General features: G+C 44.6%; 1 protein-coding gene across 3 annotated transcripts in view; it reads right to left on the reverse strand.

The window, feature by feature from the left end:
* The window catches only part of DCDC2 (doublecortin domain containing 2), a 401,802-nt gene that overhangs the window by 171,936 nt on the left and 217,767 nt on the right, over positions 1-12,099 (reverse strand). The gene's annotated exons all lie outside the window — the stretch shown is intronic.

Raw genomic sequence — 12,099 nt, forward strand, 5'->3', positions numbered from 1 at the left:
TTCACATACAGTACATACTGCATATACACACACACAGTCACACACATACTGCATATACACACACACACACACATATGTATTTTACATATACATCTATATACATATGTGTCCCCTAACATCCTTGCTGCAGCCACGCTAAACAGCCCTTCAACTTGTGGCTCTATATGCATCCGAAATGAAACGTTACAGGAAAACACTATAGCATAGCATTTTGTATGCAAATACAGTCGCAGTCACACACAGAATATAGGCATGCTGCATATCATTTTAATCAGCAGAAGCTGCTCATGCGTCCTATTGCATTATATTGAGTCTAAGACGCATTTTTGTGGCAAAAGATGCAAAAAAAAAGACACTTGGTGCAACCAAGTCACACGGCACTCACGTTACATAGGACACATCTGTACATTCCACTGTTGCCTACATTCTTGTTAGGTTGGCTAGCGGAGTACATGGTGCGGCAAGAAGGCGTGGGGGCTTTATGCAAAATTATCGACACTAGGGGCAGGGCTACAATGATACAATTCAGACTGAATTGAGTCATTAGCCATCCGAGCGGCCACCAGGAGATTCCCTACTCTTCCGGCCGGCCGGACAGCCACCTGAGATTACAGAGCCTCCCAGACATTCCGGGAGAGTAGTCAAAGTATATACATAGAAACATGCATATATAAAAAAATAATGAGAAAATGGTGGCACTCAGAGACATGTAGTAAATTCAATGTATTACATGTATGTATCCAGTATACTAACGTTTCAAGATGCACAGGTACTTTTATCTATTAATTGAGAGGAGAGCACCATAAAAAAATAAAAAATAAAAAAACACTCAATGAATGCATACGTGCCTGTGTGTGTGCGTGCGTGCGTGCGTGCTTGCGTGCGTGCATGTGTGTGTGTGTCTTTCTGTGCGAGTGTGTTAAATTATTTCAACTGTTATGCACTTGTTTTTAGTTACAGCGCTATAGATGTGATGGTAATAAAATGCTCAGTTAATGTCTTGTTTACAGTACACTGCAAACTGGCACTGAAGTGCCTTTATTCCCCAAAGTGAAACCTACAGTTCCTGGGGACCTGAAGTGCCTAATGGGAATGTGTGCTTGCAGCTGTGGTGTAGTTTCCCTAGTAGCAGAAAACATCACATCTCTTAACTACCACGACCTGCCTAATTACCTCCTATTATTTGGTGGATAAAACCAGTCCCTGGGATATTGCAGTTCCTCTGGTAACCATATAAATAAATACATTCCAGAAGATTATCTAGACTGAGAAACTAAATCAGACCTTGGAATCAAATAAGGTCAATGGAACGTGAACGTGTACTGGCACAATTACAGTTTCAGTCACTGTAACTTGTGTATACTTAGTGGTCCTTCATGGTTTATCTAAGATGAAAAGAATTCTAACACTATTATTAAGACAATGTGATTTTATTATACTCATACGTAATGGTCATTGTGCCGTTCATTTTGCAGTTTAGCAATCAGGGCTCTCAGATTACTCAGATTATTCTATGATATCTATAACAAAACAGAGACATTTTAAATGCAATGTTTGGAAATGATCAATGTCAATGCTTTTAAGTGACTTAACCCAGTGTAACACAATATAAATGCACATTGTTTATTATAGCACATAGTGAAAAAAATATTTTCAAATGAAATTATTGCAAAATATATAATTTATAGATTTTCTACAATAAACATTTTTTTTAATGTACAACAATGCAAATTCACAGGCATAGCAACATATTTACTTAGAAACATATGATAAAAGATTAAGGTTCCTTTCAAATTATTTCTCATAGCTTTTAGTTCTGAAATCTTCTTATGGACTACACTTAGTTAAGTTTTGGCAGAGGAGTGTATAGTTCTTTCTCTGTCCTTGGAGGTGTGGGGTTCAGAGCTGAAAGATGACCAAGGATTTTGCAATCCACCTTGAACACTCCTCCCAGCTCAACCTCTGTGGCCTGGCTGTATCTGTCTATATAACCTAGCCCTCATCCTTATACCCTAACTCTTAATCCTAACCCCTAACGTAAATACCCTAACCCTCAGCCTTAATCGTAACACTAATACCCTAAGATGAATACCCTGATACTAATATCCTAACCCTTAAACCGAACCCCTAACACTAATACCTTCATCCTTAATCCTAATAACACTAATACTCCAACCCTCACCCTTATTCCTAACCATAATTAAACCCCTAAATCCACTCTAACCCCTGATCCTAATAACCTAACCCTAAAAGGGCAGACTAGATGGGCCAAATGGTTCTTATCTGCCGTCAAATTCTATGTCTCTATGACTTGTATGGTGTCCATACATTATCAGCCACTGTTTTTAACAGTGAAGCCTGGGAAAAAATTATTTCAGGGAACTTGGTTGTCAATATACATGGATCCTAGCGGTGGCTTTACGTGATACAGTTGGGATCCATCCTATTTATAACTTCAAGTCAGTAAAGTCCAGTGGGCATTTGAGCTTATCTAATTAGGGCTGATTTGTGAGCCTCCTTTAAACAAAAGTGTCATTAAACAAACAAATAAACAAACAAAAAAAAAGCAAATGAAATAAGACCACCACAAAACAACAATTGCCTCTATGGTTAGAGGGCAGGGATATTTTATTAGAGCTGTACCTACAGCAGTGCAGCCAGTACCACCGCACAGAGTGCAGGGTGCCCTGGGGCAGAACCAGCCTCCATGATCCCTATTTGCAAGGCATCCGTTACCCAGTTGTGGATAGCGATATACCTGATGGCTACCGATGGCTCCTTCCCTGCACTCTGCACTCGGGATCCCGAGCATTGGTCACATGACCAGATCCCGTGCATGGCATATGACATTAGAGGGATTCATTACTATGCACATTAGGGTTTTGAATATCCCTAAGTAACCCCAAACACCAATGTAATGGTCTATATTAAGGGAGGGCAGTCATTAGACTATGGTCTGCATTAGGAGAGGGGGAAATTTGACAGGAGTCTGCATTAGCGGTAAAGGTGTCATTAGGCTATCTGCATTATCGGAGGGGGGTCTGCATAAGGGGAGGGGGGTCAATAGCATACCTCCCAACTTTTTGGGAGGTAGAACTTGCGCTGGGGAAAGGGCGTAGTCTCAGAAAAGGGGTGTGGCCACAATGTATAGCCGCTATTGAGAGCCACGCCCCCATTTTACGTCACTATGGAGGCATGTTCAGCGCTCTGTGAGCTGCTGGCATGCCCGCCTGTCCCTCCTGTTTCCATGAATAGACTCTGCACAGAACAGTGAGTGACAGAGCCTCCCAAATAACCCCCTTACCAAACCCGGGGACACTGCTGCCCGTTTGGTGAAACAGCGGGACATTCCCAAAATACAAGACTGTCCAGCGAAAATCGGGAGAGTTGGGAGGTATGGACAAGGATCTGCATTAGGAGTGGGGATAATTAGACAATGATCTGTATTAGGGGTGGGGAGAGGCAGAGCCGAATTAAGGCTATGGGGGGCCCGGGGCACTTCAAACTGCATGGCCCCTAACAAGGAAGCAAGTGAATTATTTATATATATATATATATATATATATATATACACACACAGTGTATATATATATATATGTATATATATATATATATATGTATGTATATATAAATGGCAGATTGAACCGGTACTCACCCTTACTGCAGGTATATCTGTTCTGGTGCCCTCAGGTGGAATTTGTAGTCAAAACATCAAACAAGCAGCGGCACTTGGAAATGTAGTCAAATAATCAACAGTGTGTTTAATACATCACCTTGACAAAGGGTCCGCTGGGTCCCGAAATGTTGTACTGATTGAAGTGATGTATTAAACACACTGTTGATTTTTTGACTACATTTCCAAGTGCCGCTGCTTGTTTGATGTTTTGACTACAGTATGTATAAATAATATGTATATATAACACCCATGGACGGCGGCACTTCGGTAAAAATTCAACAAACTGCAGAACACTGCAACGTTTCGATGTATTAGTTACATCGTTGTTAGGCACATGTGCCTGACGACATCGAAACGTTGCAGTATTCTGCAGTTTGTGGATTTTTTACCCAAGTACCGCTGTCCATGGGTGTTGTATATGGGATCATCAGTGTGAGTACCTCCAGAGGACACCGGGACTTTACTTCTAGTTAACGGATGTGCTGCCCGCATCCAGTATATATATATATATATATATATATATATATAATACACATACATACACTTGCATATACAGTATATGTTTACATCTACACACACACACACACACACATATACTATATGTATATGCACACACATATTTGTATATATGCACACACACACACACATATATATATGTATACACACATATATATGTACATAGTGTGTGTGTGTGTGTGTGTGTGTGTGTGTGTGTGTGTGTGTGTGTGTGTGTGTGTGTGTAGTCATACAGTATATGTATAAACATGCACACAAACACACATTACACATACACACCAAGCCATCACAAAACAGAACCATACAGTCCAATAAAAAATAAATTAAAAAAACAGAAAAAAAAATCCAATACAGCCAGCTTACTTTTTCTCTGCTGCTGGCAGGCTGAAAGTGACAGGAGAGTGAGAGCTCCTTCTTTCACTCACGCACCCTCCGCTGGCAGCTCCACACAGTCCACACTTCTTCCCCGCACTGCAGCTTGCGCGCCCAACCATTGACTGAGCCGCAGGCTGCACCTTTAGTTTACACTCCATTGGACAGCTGAGCCGTTGCTCAGCTGTCCTGCACTTCTATGCGGCTGTTAGGTTGCCATGGCAACCTATGGAAAGCCGTCGGAAGCGCAGTGCCGCAGATCGGAGGTCCAATCTGTGTGCGGTCGCAGGGGGGCCCTTTTAGAAAGGGGGGCCCGGGGTACTTACCCCCATGCCCCCCCCCCCCCCCCTTAATCTGGCTCTGGGGAGAGGTAACTAGACAGAGGTCTGTATTTTGTCTGGGGTGGTCATTAGACAGGGACCTGCACTGGGGTAGGGGTAATTAATCAGGTGTCTGCTTTAGGGGTTGGGGTCATTAGATAATTAGGAGTCATTAGATATGCATCAGACCTTCCAACTATAACGTTTTGACTGGTACAGTGCAAATTAATGGTCTGTACCAGCAGAGCTATAAGGACAGTAGTGTTATTGGTGCTGTGAACAGGGCCGGTTCAAGCCCGCTCTGCGCCCCGGGCAGGAAATGGGGCGTGGTCAGTTACGCCCCCTGTACATTACTAGCGCCGCTTGACTGCTGAGCGGTGCGCGATGACGTCATCGCGCACCGCACAGCAAAAGGTCCTCTCCACAAAGGGAAACTAGACGCGTAGCGTCTAGTTTCCCTTCGTGGAGAGGACCTTTTGCTGCGCGGTGCGCGATGACGTCATCGCGCACCGCTCAGCAAAGGTACACTCCACGAAGGGAAACTAGACGCGTAGCGTCTAGTTCCCTTCACAGGAGGCGGGGACACAGCGGGCAGCGGGCAGCGGAGGCGGACGGGGGACACAGTGGGCAGCAGTGGCGGATCTTGCCACGGTGCGGCGCCCTCCGGATGGCGCCAGCGCCCTCCGGAAGGCGGCGCCCCGGGCAAAAGTCCTGCTTGCCCGTGGCAAGATCCGCTACTGGCTGTGCATCTACACAGTCTGAGGGAGAGCCTGTGGGGAGCCCAGCTTCTACGTGAGTGCAATGATGAAAATAGGGGTGTGCCATGAAGCCATGCTCTTTCCCATAAAGCAGAGGTACTCAAATGCAGTCCTCAAGACACACCAGGTTTTAGGTATATACATGGCTCAGCACAGATGGTTAAATCAAATTGACTGAGGTGCTAATTAAGTCACCTGTGGCCAAGCATGGTTAAACTTAATACCTGGACCGTTAGGATGCCTTGAGTGCCGCGTTTGAGAACCTCTGTCATAAGGCCACACCTTTTTTTGGATAATATACATACAGACATACATGCCGAGAACTGAACACAATATTCCAGGTGCGGACGTACCAATGATTTGTACAGTGGCAGGATTACATCCTCGTCCCTTGTCTCAATGACCCGTTTAATGCACGCAAGCACTTTACTTGCCTTCTTTGCTGCACTTTGACTTTGTGTACTGTTATTAAGCCTATTATCTATAAGTAGCCCCAAATCTTTTTCCACCACAGTTACCCCTATATTTCCCCCATCCAGAGTGTAGGATGCATGTGTGTTTTTTTCTCCAAAATGCATAACTTTGCATTTGTCTATATTAAACCTTATTCCCTATTTAGATGCCCAGATTTCCAGTTTAAGTCATTCTGTAAAGACTCCACATCGCCTACTGAATTAATTAACTTACACAGTTTAGTATCATCTGCAAAATTGATACTGTGCTTTCCAGGCCCATTCCAGGATCTTTGATAAATATAGTGAAGAGCAGTGGGCCAAGAACTGACCCTTGTGGTATTCCGCTGACTACTAGTGCCCAACTGGAGAACATCCCATTCACCACTACTCGTTGCACTCTGTTATCCAGCCAATTACTTATCCATGTACAAATAATATAACCTAAATCAAGTTCCCGTAATTTGTTGATCAGTCTCCTATGAGGCACTGTATCGAAGGCTTTTGCAAAATCTAAATACACCACGTCCACTGCTTTTCCATGGTCAAGATTCTTGCTCACTTCCTCGTAGAAGCTAATTAAGTTGGTTTGGCATGACCTGTCCCTTACAAACCCTTGCTGACTTTAACTAATAAACTTTGTAGCCTGTAGGTGATCCCCTATGCTATCCCTCGAAATGCCTTCCAATATTTTACCCACTATAGAGGTTAAACTAACTGGTCTATAGTTTCCAGGATAATTTTTATCTCCCTTTTTAAATAAAGGCACTACCTCCGCTATGCGCCAATCCCTTGGTACCATGCCTGATCTAATTGAACTATGGAAAATCAAGTATAGGGGTTTTGCTAGCTGTAACCTAAGCTCCATAATAACCCTTGGATGAATACAGTCTGGCCCTGGTGATTTATTAATATTCACTCTACCTAGTCTCTCCAGGACTACTTCCTCACTTAAACAAGCATCAAGCCAAGAGTCATTACCCTCACTGTCGTTATGCACTAATGTCACCGGCTCATCCTCCCTGGTAAATACTGATGAAAAAAAATTGTTCAATATTTCCGCTTTTAATTTGTCATCATTTATCAAAGCTCCCAATTCATAATTTAAAGGACCTCCCAATTCATCATTTTAATAGTGACATACTGTTTATCCTGAAACTTGTCTTCAGTTTTGGGAATGTGCAGTTCAAATTTTGAGTAAAAGGTCAAATAAGGGAATTGTGGGCCCGATTCAGACCTGATCACTGTTGTGCAAAATCGCACAGCGGACGATTATCGAATGACTGCACATGCGTATGCACCACAATGCACAGGGGCGACACCAAACAGCGACAGGATGGTGCGAAAATATCAATCGCAAGATGTTCACAAGGTGATTGACAGGAAGAGGACGTTTGGGGTGGTAACTGGCTGTTCTGTGGGAGTGTCAGGAAAAACGCAGTCGTTCCCAATCGTTTTCTGAGAGGGTGTGTGATGTCAGCTCCGGACCCGATCAGCCTGTTTCTATCGCACTGTAAGAGTAAGTCCTGGGCTACGCACAGACTGCACAGTATGGAAAAATCATTAGATGGTGAGTGAGTTGCGAACAGATTTGCAGATGTCCACTACCTGGCAAAGTTTTCGCACGGCATACACATGCATTCGCACACTTGCACTGGGCGGGTTTTCACTCTCCCTGGGCGGCGATTATCTGATTGCAGCCCTCTGCAAATTTGCAGCACAGCGATCAGGTCTGAATTCGGCCCTGTGTCTGCTGCATTACGGAGGCTTTCGTAGTCTAACTGATGCCTAATAATGAAGAGAAATGGCTTACAACATGGGAGACAGTGAAACCTAAGTGTCTATGACATGTGCCTTGCGTAAAACAGATGTATATTCTGTGGTTGGGAACCAGAAAACCTGCATATGAACATACAGTACATCCGGAAAGTATTCACAGCGCTTCGCTTTTTCCACATTTTGATATGTTACAGCCTTATTCCAAACTGGAATAAATGTATTTTTTTCCTGAAAGTTCTACACACAATACCCCATAATGACAATGTGAAGAAAAAAAATTCTAGATTTTTGCAAATTTATTAAAAATTAAAAACTAAGAAATCACATGTACATAAGTATTCACGGCCTTTGGATGTAATTCAGTCTGAATCCCCATGTGCGGGATCGCACCGCGCATGCGCACCCCAGGAGCCCAGTGAGATGCTAGCAGCATCTCTAGGCTGCGATCGCCTCTGCCTGATTGTGCGCTTATTAGTCAATTCATGGCCATTGTGCAACCAACAATGCATCAATCCCTGGATGTAGCAAGCCATGGATTTCACACTTATTTTATCTATTAAACCAGAGATGGTTTACAAAGACATTTAAATAACTTGTGTAGTTGGTAAATACAAACATGGTATGTAACATTATGCAATATTTTCAAAACTTCTAGGAAATTATATAGTCTTATTATCCATAAACTAATATTATTTATTTACTTCTCAGATTTATCTGCAACACAAATAATCTCTAGTTAATAACAGAATACACAATCACACCTAAAGGTGCATACACACGGAGAGATTTTGGCTATGAGAGATTTTGACTAACTTTTCCCTTGAACTGGCAGTAGGAGATTTTGACTAACTTTACCAGAGATTTTGTCTAACTATGCAAGAGATTTTGGCTATGGGAGATTTTGGCTATGGGAGATTTTGACTATCTCATTTAAATAAGGGGATGAGTGTCATATATAGGACGATTTTACAGGGTGGCTGGTATTTAAATAGCTGAAAGTTAAAAAAAAAAATTTGCGTGGGGTCCCCCCTCCTATGTAAAACCAGCCTCGGGCTCTTTGAGCCAGTCCTGGTTGTTAAAATACAGAGGAAAAAATGAGTAGGGTTCCCCCATATTTAGACAACCAGCACCGGGCTCTGTGTCCGGTCCTGGTTTAAAAAATACGGGGGACAAAAGACATAGGGGTCCCCCGTATTTTCCAAACCAGCACCGGGCTCCACTAGCCAGGGAGATAATGCCACAGCCGGGGGACACTTTTATATTGGTCCCTGCGGCCGTGCCATTACCCCCCCAACTAGTCACCCCTGGCCGGGGTACACTGGAGGAGTGAGGACCCCTTAAATCAAGGAGTCCCCCCCTCCAGCCACCCAAGGGCCAGGGGTGAAGCCCGAGGCTGTCCCCCCCATCCGTGGCCCGGTGGATGGGAGGCTGATAGCCTTTCAATAGTAATATTGTTCTTTACAGGAGGCCTACAGGTCCCAGCAAGCCTGCCCCAGCATGTTGGCACTTGGAGAACCACAAGTGCCAGCATGCCCGGACATAAAGGGCCCGCTGGCACCTGTAGTCCACCTGTAAAGAAAATATAAAAAAAAAAACACAACACATTCTTTTAAAAATCCTTTATTAAACTGGGTCTTCACCTGGGGGCGGCGGCCTTTAAGCTCTTTTGCATGGCCGCCGCCTTCCCAGGGCTTCCGGCGTCTTCACCTGGGGGGGCGCCACCTCCCCAGGGCTTCTGGGGTCTTGCTCCGGCGTCTTCACCTGGTGGGCGGCGGCTGCTAAGCTCTTTTGCATAGCCGCCGCCCATCCAGGACTTCCACGACGTCTTCACCTGGGAGGCGGCGGCCTTTAAGCTCTTTTGCATGGCCGCCGCCTTCCCAGGACTTCCAGCATCTTCACCTGGTGGGCGGCGGCTGCTAAGCTCTTTTGCATAGCCGCCGCCCATCCAGGACTTCCACGGCGTCTTCAGGAGCCCTTCTCCGCTCCTCCTCCGCCGTCGGACTGACAGCCGCTGCCTCGCGCTGACTTATATAAGTCAGCGGGAGGGGGCGGGGCGATGATGCGGCGAGCCGTGATTGGCTCGCGGCGGCCATCTTGAATTTCAAAAATGACGCTGAGGCGCCATTTTTGAAACTGGTACCGCTCCGCTGCCAAACTCTGCAATAGAAAGGTAAATTTCCCCCGCCCGCACCGCTGCCGCAACCCGCCGCCGCCCGCACCGCCGCCGCCCACACCGCCACCGCAACCCACCGCCGCCCACACCGCCGCCGCAACCCGCCGTCGCCCACACCGCCACCGCAACCCGCCGCCGCCCGCACCGCCGCCACAACCCGCCGCCACAACCCGCCGCCGCCCGCACCACCGCCGCCTGCACATCGCTATCGCTGGGAAAAATCGCTGGCCTCTTAAAGTGTTAGCGATTTTGACTAACTTTTGCAGCGACATAGCCAAAATTGACTTGCCTGCACTGACTATTTTTCCCAGCGATAGCGACCTAGCGGGGACGCGCATCGCTATCGCTGGCTGTGTACACACGGAGCGATCTGCACTAACTTTCTGAGCGATTTTGACTATATAGTCAAAATCGCTCAGTTATATCGCTCCGTGTGTATGCACCTTAAAACTACAAGGCCTGCATCTATCGTTTAGAAATATCCCTTCTATATTAAACAATCATGTTTTATTTATGAAGAACAGTGATGATGACTTAATAAGATGTGCAACCAACTGCAGTGATAATATTAGCTACACGCTCTGCATGCTGACTCACCACACTGGCACAAAGCACATCTGCAGCAGTACACGTCTAGTTTTCTCCAGTCATTTCTAACTATGGGGCAGATGTATTATCCTGGAGAAGGCATAAGGAAGTGATAAACCAGTGATAAATGCAAGGTGATAAACACACCAGCCAATCAGATCCAATATGTAAATTAACAGTTAGGATCTGATTGGCTGGTGCCTTTATCACCTTGCACATATCACTGATTTATCACTTCCTTATGCCTTCTCTAGGTTAATACATCTGCCCCTATGTATTTGTTCAGTATGCCATGTGTATCATTGCACAAATATTAATAGCTACGTCATCGTCATCCTTGAAAAAAGAGGTTTTGCCTTCTAGATGGAATTCATTGTTGTTGTTTTTTTTTATATTATTATGAGAATAAAAGATGAGGGGCAAACATTATTTCAAATTAGACTAAAATTTTTAAAACACAAGGGGAGATTTATCAAATATTGGAGAAAGAGAAATATGAGAGAGATAAAGGATGCTATGTAGACAGAAGTGATTGGACACTGACAGTTAATAGATCAATGAGATTTTATTGATGGCCGTACTTTGCAGGTCCACCGCGTGCAGTGATAACTGCAGACACCCTTCTTGGCAAACTGTTCACAAGTTCCTGGACACCAGGTATGTTTTGCTATTTCACCTTAAGTACAGTGACCAACTGCAACACTGAAGAAGGTCGAGTCGGACTAGAACGCACCCATCGCTCCAATTCCTCCCAGAGGTTCTCAGTGGGGTTACTGAATTTTGTATTTAACAGGCCAGCATTGCCCTGGAAACATAACATTGCGCAGCTTACGATGATCCCCTTTTCAAACTTGGTTAGTTCCTTCCAGCAAGCCATTTCATTAGCAAATGATCTAATCAGTGCCCCTCTGCCTGTTTTATACCTTCACAAACACGTGTCTGCTGCAGGAGCACACAATTTTGCTTGTGCGTGCACGTTGGGGGGTCCAATTACTTATGTTTATATAGTGTACTAACCAGTGACGTGCGGTGCGGTGAGGCAGGTGAGGCAGAGCCTTTCCTGCCATACTAATGTTTTTGCCAGAGGTTTGACTGTATAAAGTATATGAAAAATACAAAGAATTTGTTTGAAATATCTTCTTTGCATTATTCTAATAATTTTTATAGCCAAAACTCTGGAGTAAAAAGTCTATGGCAGGTGAGGCAGTGCCTAACCAGGCTACCTTTTCCGCACATCTCTGATCAAAACTCACCAAATTTCAAGGAGTTTATACTGCTGCACATGTGTATAATGCCCAGATGTACCCTTTGGCTCATATATTGCGTGTAAAACTGGCTCTGGTGCTAGCCAGTGGCTCCTAAGCCATTTAGCTCACTGCACGTCCCTGGTACTAACCAATCAACTTATAACTCTCATTTTATAGGTTGTTCTATAAAAATGACAGGAAATAATTGCTTACTATGA

Source organism: Pseudophryne corroboree, chromosome 5 (assembly GCF_028390025.1).
Source record: "Pseudophryne corroboree isolate aPseCor3 chromosome 5, aPseCor3.hap2, whole genome shotgun sequence".
NCBI classification, from domain to species: Eukaryota; Metazoa; Chordata; class Amphibia; order Anura; family Myobatrachidae; genus Pseudophryne; species Pseudophryne corroboree.